Source organism: Megachile rotundata, chromosome 10 (genome assembly GCF_050947335.1).
Source record: "Megachile rotundata isolate GNS110a chromosome 10, iyMegRotu1, whole genome shotgun sequence".
Taxonomy (NCBI): domain Eukaryota; kingdom Metazoa; phylum Arthropoda; class Insecta; order Hymenoptera; family Megachilidae; genus Megachile; species Megachile rotundata.
The window spans coordinates 9598117-9616944 of NC_134992.1; the positions used below are offsets into that span (position 1 = coordinate 9598117).

The following is an 18828-nucleotide window of genomic DNA, read 5'->3' on the forward strand; positions in this document are numbered from 1 at the left end:
ACTCTTGCAATTCTGAAGAATTATTTATTGGAAAACACGTGTAGCAATCTGAAGTAACGAGAAACCCGAGAAGGTGTTAAATGACCCATTCACCTATTGCAGTCTGGCTAACTGAACTTAAATACCAAGTTTCTATCTTAAAGAACTAGGTTTATCACCGTTGACTACTGTGCGGGTCGGTTTATGATATGAAGAATAATTTTGATTAGGGACACCGGTATATGTTAATAAGACCGACTGTCTAACTGACATGTTTAATTAAGAAATTATGTAATTATATCTGTACCGAATATAGTATGTTTTATAGTCAAATTTTGAATCGCCACTTGCTATATCGCCGAATGCAGAATTTCCATGCGCTAAATTACTACGCACTATATTAACACGTTCCAAATTTCCACTCGTTATATAGCCACGCGTAGAATTAGCACTCGTTATATCGCCACGCGTAGGATTACCACGCGTTATATCGCCACGCGTAGAATTAGCACTCGTTATATTACCACGCGTAGGATTACCACTTGCTATATCGCCACGCGTAGAATTAGCACTCGTTATATCACCACGCGTAGGATTACCACTTGCTATATCGCCACGCGTAGAATTACCACACGTATAATTACCACTCGCTATATCGCCACGCGTAGAATTACTATTCGTTATATCGCACACGTCGAATGATAACCGACCCAATCTCCTCTTGCTATATTACCAAATGCCGAATTTCCGTGCGTAAAATTATTACATACTATATTACCACGTTTTAAAATTCCACACGTTATATTGCAACGCATTGAATCGTAATGCGTCGAATCACCTCTCGTTATATCACCAAGCGCCAAATTATATTGCGATCTCATATTTATAATATGCAATATTCCACAAAATCCGTCTGAAATTGAGTTTATTTAAAAATTTCAATACGTCTCTGAAACGTGCCAAGTGCCTTATGTAATCCACTGTAATCCCCATAGAAGAAGGGACGAGTTATTACATTTGCGTTAGCGGCCTCGAGTAATCCCATAAATTCCACCCCACGAAACTCACCACGTGTCAACCCCCATAAAACTCTCCCCACGATCGCGTGTTTCATTGGACGAACGACTAGCCAATCGTCTGCACGAAATTCCACGGTGTCATTGTACGAGTAGGGGGACAAGATCTTTGACATATGTTTGGTGGGTTAGAACCGGGCGGCACGAATTTCTATGGGGCGATCGCGGGACTGAATGAAATTAGGGTGCATACGGCGTTGTGTACCGCGAACAACGATAAGGGGAATTACGAGAATTGTATTTGATGCATTCAACACGGGTTGTAATTGTTTATGGAATGTTCGTTGATATTGTTTTGATGATCATTGTTGAAGATGCAGATTTTTTTAGATATTTTTATTCGATAGGATTCAACGTTTAGCTTGTACAATTTTAAATTAATCAAATTTCTAATATAGCGCTTAAAGTCCAATTTATAATTTTTGTTAGATTATGAATGAACAATTGGTTTATTCAATTTATGAATGAACTGTGATTGGCGAAATGATATTAAAATTGAAGATTGAAATTCAATTTTTCGTTCTAACTTGTCAAGCCCTTGTTTAAAATCAATTTTACAAATTTGAACGAGAAATTTTCCAATTAACTAATTCTGGAGTAAAAGATAATCTCTTAGTAAAACAAATTGAATTCGAAATAAATATCTTCGCCTCTTATTTACAAACCTAAATGAATCCCCCTAATCTTTCATCTAAAGTACCCTCCCACCCGTCCATCCAAAGTTCCAAACCCTTTCAGAAAATAAACATATCGATATTCAGCTGCACGAAATCCGTCGGTTTTCTCAATGAAGCAAACTGTTGAAACAGTTTACAGAAACTGTTGACGTATCGTGTCATCGGTTGAGCCATAGATCGGTCCCATGTCGCGTATCTCCGATCGCGTATCGTGCGGCTCACGACCCGTCGAGAAATTCGATTCATAAACGTCAAACGCACAACGGCGGGTCCTGTTTAGCCCGTTCGTGTCGGCCATTGTTCGTCACGGTGTGTATCGGTGACCGTTTTAGGTGACGCGTCAATAGCGCGAAGAAAAGCTCCATGGTGCACCATGGCACCGGACGGATGCCTGCAGCCGAGCGAAGCCTTCTATCTCCGATACGATCGGTAGTTACTTAGCACTTCTCTGACGCTCGTTCGATCGTTATCGCCGCTTGCGAACCGGCCCTTGTTGGCCCCGTTTAAATTTATTGCGGGACCCTGCGGAAAAGAGGCTGACGGCCCATCTGCATCCCCCTTCTCTTCACCCCCCGATTTATCTTCTCTCTCCGGGTCAATTTTGACCCACAGTTATACTTCATTTTATTGCGTTATTCATTTGCTTTTCAATGATATCGATGTTATCGGTAACTCGATATATTCGTCTATGAGGGAATTAGAATGATAGAACAATTTTCTTGCTTATATACATTTATTTTCATTACAATTTTTGGTCCTTACTGAGTTGACAAATGTTATTTAGATTTGAGTTTCTGTTTCAAGCTAGTTTGTATTAAGTTAAGGTTAGGTTTTTGATGAGGTAAGCTTTCCAAAGTTAGGTTATGATAGGAATGATAGAATGCAACTTGTAATTTCCTTGTTTATATACATTTATTTTTATTATAATTTTCATTACAATTTTTGATTTTGCATATAGTAATTTGACAAATATTATTTAGGTTTGAAAGTTTCTGTTCCAAGGTAGTTTGTATTGGGTTAAGGTTATGATTTGAAAAGGTTAGTTTTCGATGAGGCGAGCTTTCCAAAATTAGGTTATAATAGGAATGATAGAATGCAACATGTAATTTTCCTGGTTATATATACATTTATTTTTATTACAATTTTTGGTTCTGCATATACTAATTTGACAAATATTATTTAGATTTGAAAGATTCTGTTCCAAGATAGTTTGTATTGGTTAAGGTTATGATTTGTTAAGGTTAGTTTTCGATGAGGGGAGCTTTCCAAAGTTAGGTTATAATAGGAATGAGAAAATGCAACATATAATTTTCTTGTTTATATATACATTTATTTTTATTACAATTTTTAATCCTGCATAAACTAATTACAAACATTATTCAGATTTAAAAGTTTCTCTTTCAAGGTAGTTTATATTAACTTAAGTTTAAGATTGTAGGTTAAGGTTAGTTTTCGATGAGGTGAGATTCCCAAAGTTAGGTTATAATAGGAATGAGAAAATGCAACATATAATTTTCTTGTTTATATATACATTTATATTTACTACAATTTTTAATCCTGCATAAACTAATTACAAACATTATTTAGATTTAAAAGTTTCTCTTTCAAGGTAGTTTATATTAACTTAAGTTTAAGATTGTAGGTTAAGGTTAGTTTTCTATAAGTTGAAGTTTCCGAAGTTAGGTTATGTTCAAACAACTTTTCTTTTGTTCTCTTCAAGTTTAGTTTGAAGTTCAACCAAAAATACGTACCTTGATACCCTTTTCAACGGATTTTAATTTTCTGAATCCAGCACGATTTCCACGAGGCGAGAGTAATAAGTCCGCGCCGCAATTTCCGAAGATCATTGATTCCGGTGAACGCTTTTCGGTGAATCCAATTCTCCGGTGATTGAGTTTGCCCGTTCCAAGAAACGGTCATCTTCTTTTCTCAACTTTTTTCAGAACACCTCGCTTTCGCTGTAGAACGTCGATCGTCCGGACCATTTACATTTTTACATATTAACCGGGGGCTAATCGTGGTCCTGGATAAAGACTACGTCTTGATACGATGGCTAAATTGTGACTGGTTACCTTGTAACGCAATGAAATTCCGTGACTTCGCTTAAATTCATCAGATTCGAAAAGTTTGCTGGTTAAATGCCACCATTTTGTCGTCATAAATTATTTCAATCCTTTAATCGATATGTACAAGTTTTGATATAAAAGAATATTTTATGAGGCCTGACATTTTTAGCGAACCTCTAAATGTTTAATTTGAATAAAATTTAAGAATTCAACAATAAAACGAGACATTTTATTCTTCCACTTCTACAACAAAAGTCTACAGAGTATACGAAGAGAAAGCGTAAATGACTGTCGTGTAATTTTCTCTCGTTGCGGCTAAAAATGCAGCAACAATCCTGCAGTTTCTCTGCCGAGTCGGCGAAGATGGTCCCGGCGATTTTTCTAGGTGAAAATAAAAATAACCTGTCACCTTTCGCCACAATGTCCCTTTCTTGCACGACGCGGGTGCACGTTCCGCGAACTCGCGAATTATGAATATGATTATCTCGGACGGGCTCTTGACGGGAAGCCAGACCTGTCCCAGAGGTGTCACCTTACATCCTCCCCCTCCTCCATGGTGTCGACGCTCCTAGGGACCCCTCGAGCCGCTCTCCCGTCCTGACTTGGCGCGTGACGTCGCTTCTCGTAACCGAATCTCGCGAATAATTGGACCTCGACAGGCTTAGCTTTCCTTTCGTTCGCTTCTCTATCGCGTCCCAATAGAATCTTTCTTCATCCCCATATTTTTATATACATAGGTATTTAATTGGATGAATGGCAATATAACGCGAGTAATTCGTTATGTGGTAAAATAACGCGAGGCAACCCGGTAACCGGTAATATAATATGAGACAATTTGGCGTGTGGCAATATAATGCGAGATAACCTGGCAAATGGCAATATAACGCGAGAAAATCTGGCATGTGGCAATATAAGGCGATGCAACCCAGCAATTGGTAATATAATGTATGGAAATTTGACATGTGACACTATAACGCGAGGCAATCCGACAATTAGTAATATAATGTAAGGAAATTTGACATGTGGTAATATAACGCGAGGCAATCCGACAATTTGTAATATAATGTGAGGCAATTCGACTTGTGGCAATATAACGTATGATAATTCAGCGGGCAGCGATATAACTCGTGAAAATTCAACATATGGTAATTCGACTTATGGCTATATAACGAATGATAAATCGACATATGATAATTCGATGTGTCTGAAAACTTAATGATTGGCAATATAGCGAGTGGAAATCCGACATGTGATAATTCGACTTATGGTGATATAGCACATAGTAATTTGTCGCATATGAAAATTTGATCAGTGGCAATATAGCGCGTAGCAATTCTACACGTGCAAATTAGACACGTGACAATATAACGAGTGGAAATTCGACTCGCGGCTATATAACACACGGTAAGTCGAAACGCAGCAATAGACGCACAATTCCATACTCGTGGAAATTCGACAAATCAAACAGAAATTCGACACTTGAAAATATAATACATGAAATTCGACTCGCGGCCATATAACGCGCGGTAAATCAACGCAACGCATTTTGACCGCATCCATCCAATTACGTTTCACTTACAAATCAAAACGACACCGTATCTGTCCAATCCGCATATGAATAATACTGGAACGCAAGACGCAACTTAAAAACCTTTACAGCGCAACAAAGTAGAGAACATCGTCGTACAACAAGGTTATAAAATAATTCGTTTTACAACGGCGTGTCGTTGTAGAACGCAGAGTAAGTTTAAAGGTAGCCGATAAAAGGTAGCGTCCTTCCAGAAGAAAACGGAATTGAGGTAGAGAGATAACTAGAAGCGAAGGGGGACACAGATGGGGACACGCGTGATCGTGGCCCTCCGTACACGCAGTTATGGGCACGCTTAAAGGGCCCGACTGCGTGTGGGTCCGCGGATACGAAGACGTGTGGATGTCCAGGCGGGGCCCTGGCCCCGCTGTAACCCGACACCAACAGCTCTGGGGCCCCTCTCTCCTTGCATCCACAGGCACAGTCCGTCAGGCCCCCTTTGGTCTGTTCGTTCATTCGTTCGCTCGTATCCTCACGACCCAAAACTAAATCATAACCGTATTATGCGGCCCGACAATAGGCCCGCTCGCTATACAGCGAGAAGCCGCCTCTAATCCGCCACTCCGTCGACGTCTTGCTCCCGATGCTCCCATCTTTCGCTTTCTCCCTTTCTTTTTTTTTTTTCTTCTCTTTCCCTCTTCCGTTCTCTCTTTTCACCGTGCCACTTCCCTTCCTGGTGTTCCCTTCCTTTCTCCCGGGCGCTCTTTGTTTCTCCTATTGCTCGTTCCGGGATCATTGTTTTATTACCTGCCTGTTTTGCTCCCTTCACGTTTTGGTTTTTGAGCAACGGGGTTATGAAAATTTGGGGAGTTTCAAAGTTTAGAATTTGGGGGATTGAAGAGTTAGGTAGTAGGGTAAATGGAGATTTGGTAGGTTGGAAATTCAAGGAATTGCGAATTTGGGGAAATTCAGTAATTTGAGGATGTACTTCCAAAACTTCAGAATTAAAAAATTTACAAATTCTGAAATTCACAAGTCCCAAAAAATTTAAAAGTTTATATATTTCAAAATCTAGGGATATTAGATCCAGTAAATTTAATAATTCACTTCGACTACCTATCGATTAGCTGACCGTCCCAAACCAACCACCAATAAAGCAATCCACCCAAAAATATAGTTATTCGAAGTCTCTATATATATCGCCGCATCAGTGCCCACCTACGATTTTCCAGAAAGATCCGCCGAGTCGTCCCCGTAGATTCTATGAAGTCCAGAAGGGGGTCGCGATTTATCTTGACCTCGAGGCTCCTCCGGGCACACGGGCTCGGGCTCGCGGTAAAACGTCGGGGACGGAATTTAAATTTCACAAATTAGTCCGTCCATTACACCCTCGGTGTAATCGGGTCGGCTGATCTCGAAGACGTTCCCCACCCGTAAACCGGGACTGCCCTTCTACCCCACCCTCGTTCCTCTTCGCTCGTACGAGGAGGACGCGGTTCCTGGAAAGCGTGGGTGCCTCTTCCAGGCAGACAGGATCAGGATCTGGGCCCCCACAAATCATAACACGGGTGCACTGCAGATCCTGGACAGAGATCCTGCACGTTCCTCTTCTTTCTTCTTTCTTTCGTTCTTACTCTTCTGCTCCCGAAATCGCTTCGTACATTCCCGATTCTTGGAGTCCTGGCTTCTTTGCTTTACGATTGTTCTGGGGCTTGTTGGGCTTTTTGGGTACATGTGGTTAGGTTAGGTTAGGTTACGTTTTGGTACTTATTTGAACCACTATAGACGTTTGGAGATTGGAGGCTAGATGATCTTTTAAAATAATTGTTTTAAGTATATGAAGTTTAATTAATATTTGTTTAATGTGATGGAGAGGGATGTTTCGATGTTCATCAAATTTATAAATTTGTAGACTTTGAAATTTTTGAAAATTTATATTCTTAAATTGTGAGTAATTGTTTTAAATATGTAAGGTTTGTTTGATATTTTTTTAATGTGGATGTAGAAGAGGGATGTTTCGATGTTCATCATATTTATAAATTTCTGGGCTTTGACATTTTTGAAAATTTATATTTTTCAATTGCTAAATGTATTAGTTAGAAAATGTTCACATTTGAAATTTTCTCAAATATCACATTTCTGAATTTTTATTTTAATGAATTCATAAATATTTGCAAAATTATCTATTTCTAAATTTGCACACTTTCAACCCTCATTGCACACTTTCACCCCGAATTCTGAACAAAAGGATTCATACTTCTTGCACAACATAGCGGATGTTATGTTGTGTACAATGGACAATAATCAACAGAAACCCTCAACCTAGTAAAACCGTTTCCTATATCGCCATTTCCTAAAGAACTCAGCCCTATCAATGTATAGTCAGTACAATGGTGATTCTAATCCTCGATAACTGATCCATCGATGATCAGGATGATCTCCTACATAACCATAGATTAAAGGATGATTGTAGATGTTGAAGAGTGTACGTGGCCCCGTATCGAGGCAAGAGAAGTAGAAAGAGGGATCGACTGGGCGTATAGGCGGAGAGGAAGGGCTGTTCGTGGCCGTTTCTAATGGGCAAGGATTTCCTTACACACAAAAGCCAGTGAAGAGAGTGACTGATCGTCGCGAGCACCGCGAATAAATTACGTGGCAGCCTATGCGGCTGCATAAATTAATTTCAGCCGGTCTGCCCATAAATATTCCCCCCTTCGAAATCGTTCTCCCACCTCTGCGTTTTGCTCTGTCTAACCGTGGCAGCGGCGTTAACCCCGACGCTTCGTAATTTACGTCGATACATTGTAAATGCGGTTTTCGAACTTTCCGGGACTTAAGTTTCAATGATAGTTTGAGGATAAGCTATCGATGTTTCTGGTGTCATTTGACTGAGAGTTAGGTACTGATGGCAAACCATGAGTTGGCGCATGGGATCAGGTGTTTGGAAGAGATTTACAATTTTAAAGATTTACAAATTTAGAGATTTGTGGATTTTGTAGAACTTTTATTTGTAGATCGCTATATCTCTAAACTTATTTCCAAGTAACTTATCTCTAAATTCGTGTATCATCAAATTTCAATATGGCTACTCCCTGTATCTCCACGTTCCTTTAATTCCTGAATCTCTGTATCTACATACCGATGGCAACTTACGATTTAGCTTATAAAGAGATCAACCCAGGTATTTAAAACAGCAACAGTTTTCCAAATTTAGGAACTTCTAAATTCGTAAATCCCTATCCCTAATTTTCTACATCCACAAATTCCTATATTCCCAAATTTCTGCATTCTAAAATCTCTACATTTCTAGATCCCTATATCTCCAAACCTATTTCCAAATCCCACATCTCCAAATCCATGTATCACCAAATTTCAATATCCTCTCCCTGTATCTCCAAGTCCCTTTAATCCCTGAATCTCTATATCTACATACCTACGTCAACCCACGGTTGGCGCGTGAAGGTGACGTGTTTAGAAGAGCTACAATTGGTCAGAATAGAAAAATGGACGCCTCACGCGTATTTTCGGTATTGTCTCGAGCGGTCGCATTAGGCGAAAAACAATGACAGCAAATGTCTCTCAAGTGAGCGAGATGCTACTTGCGTTCAGCTGTTGTCATTATTCTTATTTGCCGAAATGTAACTGTGTCCACGGTGGATAGAGCTTCTTTTACTTTGGGTCCAACTCGTGGGTTGACATCCGTATTTCGCTTCGATGTGTCAGAGGCAAACTGAACAATCTTCGATTTAATATGATTCAGCGTATACTGTGAAACGTTGGGTTAAATGCATTCTTTGACATAATTTGCGTAATCGTGGCACCGTATTCAGTTCCTAAATGGACGACCAGAATCGGGTTAGAAAATGGACGCTGAAACAGTTCGTTAGTTCTTTGATATAAGTCAAAGCGTCATTTGTTTCTTGCACTATCGTTTGGAAGTAAACGATGAAATTTGCATGGAAGCTGGAGTCGCTTTTAACTCGTGCTAAAATTGTAGGTACGATGAGTTTCTATTCTGGTAAATGTAGAAAGTAATCGCGGTCGAGAATTATGTTCGGATTCTCAGACAATGTTGATGCACTTATCGAGTCCATAAATGGATTCTTCTTCGGTAGATTTTAGCAGAAATTTGACAATTTCATTGTGTATTCAATCTTATAAAATATTAGAGATAGCGTCTGATCTGGGCATCTAACGGATTTGTTACTTGGGGATCGATTGCTGGCTTGCAAATAGAAGAACTCAATGGCGATATAAGGAGAGGTTTTTGGGAGAAGTGCGATGTTGGAAATTTCAAAAAGATTAAGAATTATAAATTTTCGAAATTTTACTAAGCTGTAAGTTTCTAAATTTACAAATTTTTTCTTTCATAAATCCCTAGATTCCCAAATCTCTAAATTCCCAAATTTCCAAATTTCACATTCCCTAAATCCCTAGATTCCCAAATCTCTAAATTCCCAAATTTCCAAATTTCACATTCCCTAAATCCCTAGATTCCCAAGTCCCTAAACTACTAAGTCAAATTTCCAATTTCCAAATCTCACATTCCTAGATCCTCAGATTCCCAACATTTCCAAATTTCTAAATTTCTTAAATCCCTAGATTTCCAAATTTCTGTGTCCCTAAATCCCTAGATTGCCAAATCCCTAAACCACTACGTCAAATTTCCAATATCCAAATCCCACATTCCTAAATCCCCAGATTCCCAAATTTTCCAAATCTCCAAATTTCCCAAATCCCTAGATTTCCAAATTTCCGTGTCCCTAAATCCCTAGATTCCCAAATCCCTAAACCACCAAATCAAATTTCCAATTTCCAAATCCCACATTCCTAAATCCCCAGATTCCCAAATTTCTTAAATCCCTAGATTTCCACATTTCCACGTCCCTATATCCCTAGATTCCCAAATCTCTAAACCACTAAATCCCTAGATTCCCAAATCCCTAAAACATCAAATCAAATTTCCAATTTCCAAATCCCATATTCCTAAATCCTCAGATTCCCAAATTTTCCAATTCTCAAAATTTCCTATATCTCTAGATTTCCAAATTTCCACGTCCTTAAATCCCTAGATTCCCAAATCTCTAAACCACCAAATCCCTAAACCATCAAATCCCTAGATTCTCAAATCCCTAAACCACCAAATCAAATTTCCGATTTCCAAATCCCTCATTTCTAAATCCCCAGATTCTCAAATTTTCCAAACCTCCAAATTTCCCAAATCCCTAGATTTCCAAATCTCCACCTCCCGACCTCCCCAAAATCCCAAACCTCCCCATCCACCATTCTAAATTCCTACACTTCCAAATCCTCAAATATCCCTATTTCCAATTTTTGTTAAACCAACGGCTAACAAGATCTCTCACAGCTCTTTTTACCCAGAAAAGTCTACGATGCCCTCCGAAAGTAGAGACGCCGCAAACGGTGTCGATAGCACAATTTTGACTCCGTTTTAAACTTCCTTAAGAAGATGATCTCTCGAGGAGACAGCCTGTAATTTTGAAGAGGTTCGACGCCGAACAGGGATCATTAATTTCTGCGTAACGATTCGCAGGGTGGCGCAACGTAAAGCTATTGTTAGCGGACAGATGCTTTCGGATGGGGCCGGTGGTGCATTGCAATTCACCTTGGTCGTTCGAGCTTGAATGCGCCTTCATTATAGACGCGTAATGACCGCATTGTAACGCCGTCAAACTTATTATCCGCTTTATTCGAACTACACTCGAGATCCGTGCCACCTAAAGCCTCGTTTCACCCGAAATTTCACGAAATTCCTAACGATACTGTCAATGTTGCACCTGCTCGATGAATTAATTATTTTAGGAAATTTATTGTGGGATAGTTTTGATGGATCTGATGAATCGGGAGCATTTTGATGGATTTAGAATTTAGTGGAATTTATGAGGACATTTTTCAAGATTGCGGAATTTTGGAAGTGTGAGATTTTGGAAAAAGTTTCAAATTTTGGAAAAAATTTTGAAGGAGATGCATTTAGGTCCTAAGTGGACCTTAGGAGTTCATTAATTTGCAAGTATGAGAGAGAGCAAATTATGAAATTTTTATTTTTCTGAGTTTTTGAATAATTATATTTGTAAATTTTATAATTCGAATTCTGATGTTACCAAATTTCCAAGTCTCTAAATTTTTATAATCAGAAACCTCCAAATCCCCAAATTCAAAAGTTCCCAAGTCGCTAAATTTGTAGATTCTAAAATCCCCGTATTCCAAAGTTCTCAAATATCTAAATCTTGAAATCATTAAATCTCCAAATTTCTGAATCAATAAATCCGTAAATTGCCAAATCTCAAAATTCCCTAGATTTATCACGGGTAATTAAGTAACTAACAATTCCCTAGATCCCTACGTACCTATATCCTCAAATCCTTAGAGTCCCAAATATCTAAATCCCCAAATCCCTAGATTCCCGAATACTTAAATCCCCGAATCTCTAGATTCCCGAATAGTTAAATCTCCGAATTCCTAAATTTCCGAATAGTTAAATCCCCGAATTCGTAGATCCCCGAATTCTTACATTCCTAAATCCCTAGATTCCCAAATACTTAATTCCCCCAAAATCCCTAGATTCCCAAGTACCTAAATCCCCGAATATCTAAATCCCCAAATATCTAAATCCCCAAATCCCTAAATTCCTAAATACCTAAATCCCCGAATCTCTAAATTCCAAATAGTTAAATCCCCGAATTCATAAATTCCCGAGTAGTTAAATCCCCGAATCCCTAGATCCCCGAATTCCTACATTCCCAAATACTTAATTCCCCTAAATCCGTAGATTCGCAAGTACCTAAATCCCCGAATACCTAACTCCTCAAATCCCTAAATTCCTGAATACCTAAATCCCCGAATACTTAGATCCCCGAATTCCTACATTCCCAAATACTTAATTCCCCCAAATCCCTAGATTCGCAAGTACCTAAATCCCCGAATACCTAAATTCCCTAAATCCCTAGATTTCAAAGTACCTAAATTTGCACCTAACAAATCATAAGCCAAAGGTTCAATATAGCTACCAGCAGACAAAATTTTGTACATTAAACTTGAAGTGAACAAAAGGTAGAATGAGCGTACACGCAGACTGTGTATCTACACAGACACAGAGTGAAGAGCCCTGGAGGGCGAAACTGGCCATGAAAAGGTTCCATTTTGAAGCACATACACCGTCAAGTAGCATCTTGACACGGGGCTCAACAATAGCTACTTGTTAGCCGAGCGCGTCAACAGAGAATAGAAAACGACACCCGGACCCGAAAGCTTTTCACCGTTTAAAATCCTAAAGTCTCCGCCATTGGATTCACCTGTCTGAAATACCGACTAGTCTTTTAATTCCCTCGTTCTTGATAACCGAGCGTAATCGAATTACCAACCAAGAACATCGGCTTGTTGAAAATTTAATCGTTTATCCGAGGAATGCTTTTCCTTCGATAATTAACAAATCCGATTTCACATTTACCAACAGAAACTTATTAATAACCCTCGTAGTCTATAACGATTCGCTCGGCGATAAGAGCGCTGGAATATTAAGTATGCTATATTCGAAGGGAACGGGGTTTAGCGGTTTAGACCAGTATTTCAAGTTTCGTTTCCAGTTAACGAGATAACGGACGATTAATGGGGGATATTAGACAAATACATTCTTTATTTATTATTAGTCGCAACTACATGAAAATATGTTCAAACAATCTATTTGTCTGAATTATTTATAAAATCCAAGAGAACTGTAATGTCGAGTTGTGCAAGGGGTTAACTTTAAAGGCCGCAGTAGTCAAATGTCGACAGGGGTCAGACTTTTGAAGAATTAATTTAAAACAAAAATTATGTAAATTCATCAAATAGTTCAATGTGTGCAATGAAATAAACGGAAACAACAGCACATTTAATACGACAAATATTTTCCTTCGTGTGACAATTATTAAGGCAACGTATGTTCATCAAACGTCACATGTGTGAGTTGAAATGAAAGTCAATTAAATTGAAATGTCATGACAATTTTATATTCAAATCCTTCATGAAGCAAATAACGATAGTTCCAAATGTGCAAATAAACGGAAACAACAGCACATTTAATACAACAAATATTTTCCTTCGTGTGACAATTATTAATGCAACGTATGTTCATCAAACGTCACATGTGTGAGTTGAAATGAAAGTCAATGAAGATTGAAATGTTATGACAATTTTGTATTCAAATCCTTGATGAAATAACGATGTATTATAATATTGTAACATGTATCAATTATCGGTACAATAATTCCCCGTCCGCTAAATTCACCGAGCAAAGAAGCGAAAAAGAGGGGAGTTTCGATAGCACAAGCACGAACCCACACATCGCTAAAGAACTAGCGATGAACGTAGAGGCACGGTACCTCTGTGGGGTCCAGGCTTAACTTTACGATCTCTTGAAATCCCTTCGGGGCTTATGGTCCCACTACGATGCTAATAGAACCGAAATTATAACAGGCCGATGAGCATGCGTCGACTGCTCTTATTCCGGCCGGCTGACGGATCGAGGAAAAAACGGCTAGGAAGAAAAGGAGGGAGTGAAATCGGGAACACTCGAGTGCTCGCCAGTCCCAGGGAGCCGATTAAAGGATCTTCCGATACTTTTTAGGTTCTTCTCAAACCGTCTTTTGTACCTACGGTATTTGGAAGCCAAACACGAGGCGGGAGAAAGATACATTATGTGAAGAAAAGGCGATACGGGGGTCATTTAAATCGCTTTCGGTATTTATTGTAGAATAAGACATCAATATTAGAAGCTTATAAATTTTTCGATTGCAGAATTGGAAAATTGGAAAAATTGGAAAAATTGGAAAAAACATGAAGATTTTTCAATTCCCAAAAATTGATAATTTCAAAATTCCCCAAATTTGGAACTACATAAGACACTAAATTCTAGTTCTACATGATCAAATCTTTAAATATTGAATTTTCTAAATCTTCATATTCCTGAACTACCAAATTCCTATATCTTTTGGTTCCAGATTACTTATATTTCCAAATTTCCTAGATTCATGAATTTCTAAATCCCAAATTCTCTAGATTGGTAAATTTCTAAATACCAAAATCCCTAGATTTCCGAGTAAGAAAATTACGGAATTCCTAAATCCCCAATCTCCATATTTCCGAACAAGAAAATTCCTGATTTCATAAATCCCCCAATTCCTAGATTCCCAAATTCCTAAATCCCCAAATTCCTAGATTCTTAAATCCCTAATTCCCTAGATCCCCGAGTACCCAAACCCACGAATCCCTAGATTCATGAATTCCTAAATCCCCAAATCCCTAGATTTCCGAATACTTAAATCCCCGAATCCCTAGATTCCCGAATAGTTAAACCCTCGAATCCCTAGATTTCCGAATACTTAAATCCCCCAAATCCCTAGATTTCGGAATAGTTAAATCTCCGAATCTCTAGATTCCCGAATAGTTAAATCCCCGAATCCATAGATTCCCAAATACTTAATTCCCCCAAATCCCTAGATTCCCAAGTACCTAAATTCCCAAATCCCCAAATCCCCAAATCCCCAAATTCCCAAATTCCCAAATTCCTAAATTTCCGAATTCCCAAATCCCCAAATCCCTAAATTCCCAAGTTCCAAAATTTCCTAAATCCCCAAATTTCAAAAATTCCCTAAGTTCCGAAAATTCGAAAGATCGCGTATTTATGTTTACCGTCCGTTCAGGAACAACTTGATTCCCCTCATCGTTCCCGTTTTTACCCCGTCAATTTCGACAGATTCCAAGAATGCTGGATAGACAGATCAAATAGGAGGAGGACGTGGCTCGAAGCACAAAGAAATCGGGCCACGTGGAAAGCAGCAGCCAGATGCTCTTTTTCAGGATCGAAGAAGCCGATCCCGAAGATAGACGAAGGTCCCATCGAACAATGTTCAACAGGCAAATATATCGGGACAAAGAACAGACCGACGTTATCTGTCATCGGCGATCGCTGATACAACTAATAGAACTGGACCGATGGCTCGTTTTGAAATAATTACTCTCCCTTATCGTCCCGGAATCTCTTTCAGCTGTTTTGCAGGTAGTTTCGTAAACAGGACTCTCTTCTTTTTCTCTTTTTTTTTTTCTTCTCGAGGAACATCGATGTCATCTTTCTTCAGAATCTTGTTTTGCTCTTTTTCTTCTTTTGTTAAAAGTATCAATATTGCGATTTGTGCTTGGTACGTTTAACTCTTTAAAATACTTGTAAAGAAATGGTGTAGTTTAGTATACTCTAGATATATTGCCAATAATGAGATTGTTGATGTTACGCGATTTGTGTTGCAAGTGGCGATATAATGAGTTGTGATATATTGCGAGGCAGTACAATGCGGAAAATGTAAGTAGAAATACGATTCGGTGATATAACGCGAGGTGATATATCGGCGATATAACACGAGATGACACAGCGTGTTAGTAATGCCACACGTAGCAATACAACATGTTAGTAATATAACAAGTAGAAACGTAACGCGCAGAAATACAACGCGTCGACGATATAACGCGAGGCAACATAACACGTTAATAATGCAACGTAAAGCAATGCAAGGCGTCATATAATACAATAGATAGGAACACAACGCAACAGTAATGTAATATATGGAATTACAATGCATCGGCGATATAACGCGAGGAGATGCAACGCGTGATTAATGCAACGTACAACAATATAACGCGTTATGTACTACAATACGTAGAAACAGAACGCGTCAGTAATGTAATATATGGAATTACAATGCATCGGCGATATAACGCGAGGAGGTGCAGCGCGTGATTAATGCAACGTACAGCAATATAACATATTGTGTACTACAATACGTAGAGACAGAACGCGTCAATAATGTAATATATGGAATTACAATGTATCGGCGATATAACACGAGGCGATATAACGCATCAGTAATGCAACGTACAGCAATATAACGCGTTATACACCACAATACGTAAAAACAGAACGCGTCAGTAATGTAATATATAGAAATATAATGTATCGGCGATATAACGCGAGATGATACAATGCATCAGTAATGCAATGTACAGCAATATAACGCGTTATGCAACACAATACGAAAAAACAGAACGCGTCAGTAATACAATCGGTGAAAATACAACGCGTCGGCAATATAACGCGTGGCAATAAAACGCGAGACTAACGTTAGTAACACTATACTTAACAATACTAGAACGGCGAATATCAGTGCTAATGTTCGCGAAAATCATTCGAACGAGGCAATATAACAAGAGTCCACGTTTATTTTCTTTTACATCATCGTGAATAATTATACGCATCTTAAACTCAGCAGTGTGATCGCGAGCCAAGCTATTAATCGCCGAATGAATACCCGTGTAAAATGAGAAACGCGTATATTAGCTCTTTCATGGCTACTGTCACTTATAAATTCCCGTGAAGTCTACTTATGGGTGTTATGGACACCTATAAGCACCCAAGTTTGACGATGGGGTGCTTAGTGGTATCTTTAGATCCCTGGCATATGTCGTTTAAAGCTTTAACGCCTGATATTTTTCCACGTATAAATAGAAGTTTTCCTGCATCAAGTTTCCCTATAAATTCGTATATCTATGAACGATTAATCCTCCTATGATCGAATGTCGAGTTAAACTAACCTTGTTACTATTTCCATCCGAGAGATACTTATACCCGATTCATTTAATTTCGCGTCCAGAATAAATTCCGTCTCAATAATTGACGTTATTATAAATCGATTCATCCGTTATTCGATCGTGAACTACTAAGACATGCTATTGGTTCCATCAGTTTTTATCAATTATAAATCCGTCTCTGTTTCATCGTTTCGGGTAACTGAAAGTCAACACTCTGACAGCCGTGTCTTGAGATCACTATTTTTATATCCGATGTCTGACGGATTATCATTGCGTGAATTTTATTAAACCGTCAAATACAAAATTACTTGATATCAAAGTAAAACGAGAGACAGGAGATGTTGCAGGATACGCAAGGATCCACATGGACGTGTATATAATATTTTCCTTTTATTACTTTAAATAACATCAACTTTACTTCGGTTACAGTTCGATCGTACATCGTGTGATCTTCTTAATCTATTATCTCGTGCCACTCCTTCCATTTTCTCACTCACACTCGTTCACTCTCACACATAAAATTCTCTCTTCGATTCTCTCTCGTCTTTTTTAGTTGTGCAACGTTTAAAAGCTTGCCCGCTAGAATACGACAAGAACTGTGTTGGGAAGTAGTGTCCGGTTATTAATAAATCGTCCTCGTAAAACTTGTTCACCGGTTCAAAATGGTACACAATGTGTCCCTAGCTTCGTCTACGGCTATTTATGCGTGTCTCTCGTTTTAATGCTCCTCGTTCTGTCTCTCTGTAACTTCGTTGTAAATCATCCTTCGGTATAAAAATTTGTGCTATCTTAGATGAACATTCCTAGAAACTTTTTACTGAAAGTCAAATTTTCTCTCGTTCATGAAGCTTGATTTAATCTGTTAATTGCACACGATGAGTTCACACGATTTTTAGATACAGACATTTATTAAAAAACGGTTCTGGTAAACTTTTAGTAGGATACTTCCGGATCGAACTAATCTACGTACATTTATCTTCTTACACGTATAAAATGTGGCTATAAAAAATCGACCAATTAACAGATTAAACCTGATCGATTTCTCTTCGCGATGAGATAAAAAGATTTCGAATCTCGTATTTTAAATAAAATTGCGTTTACATGATCAGATAAAATTACGTACTTTAAAAGCACGTACAACTTCAAAATAAAAATTGAAAAATAAAAATTGAAAATGTAGAATGATTTGTAAATAAAGTAAGATGTAGGAAATGATTGAAAAAGTGTTAGATCGTGATCGGATCGAATCGAATGTTAACGCTGCGATTGAACGGTGCAATAGTTAACCACGGTTTATTTATCCACGGCGTTTAGACAAACGTTTCCTGTGTCGGCGAAACTTCCGCCTTTAATCGTCGTATGTGTGCAATTTTCGGAATGTGTTTCGCGATTGGTGTGCAGCCCGATCACGAAAGATTACGTGTGTTACACACTGTGCCGTTACAAAGCGTAGATTGTGCGTGAATGGAGAAACGTTCTGGTTGCTCGATGAATTTATAGAATTTCCGAGGGAAACGACAGAGACGAAACTCTGTTCTAAATTAAAATAGATTGTTTAACAAGCGTTTAGATGAAATTTGGTGCTGATTAAATTGGGCTCATTTTTAAGACTGATATTTAAAGATTTTTAATAGCGGAATTTTAAAAAGTTTATGCAAAAATTTTAATAGCAAGTTTATGCAAAGAAATAAGAAATTTAGAAAAAAATTTAAGAAGCAATTTGTGTACAAATTTAATAAGAAATTTATGCAAAAATTTAATAAGGAATTTGTGCAAAAGTTAAATATCAAGTTTATGCAAAAATTTAGTAAGTAATTTGTACAAAAATTTAAAAAGCAATTTGTGTACAAATTTAATAATTTATG

General features: G+C 38.3%; 1 protein-coding gene across 1 annotated transcript in view; it reads right to left on the reverse strand.

Moving 5' to 3' along the window:
* Positions 1-18828, reverse strand: part of so (SIX homeobox 1 protein sine oculis) — a 69946-nt gene that overhangs the window by 2055 nt on the left and 49063 nt on the right. The gene's annotated exons all lie outside the window — the stretch shown is intronic.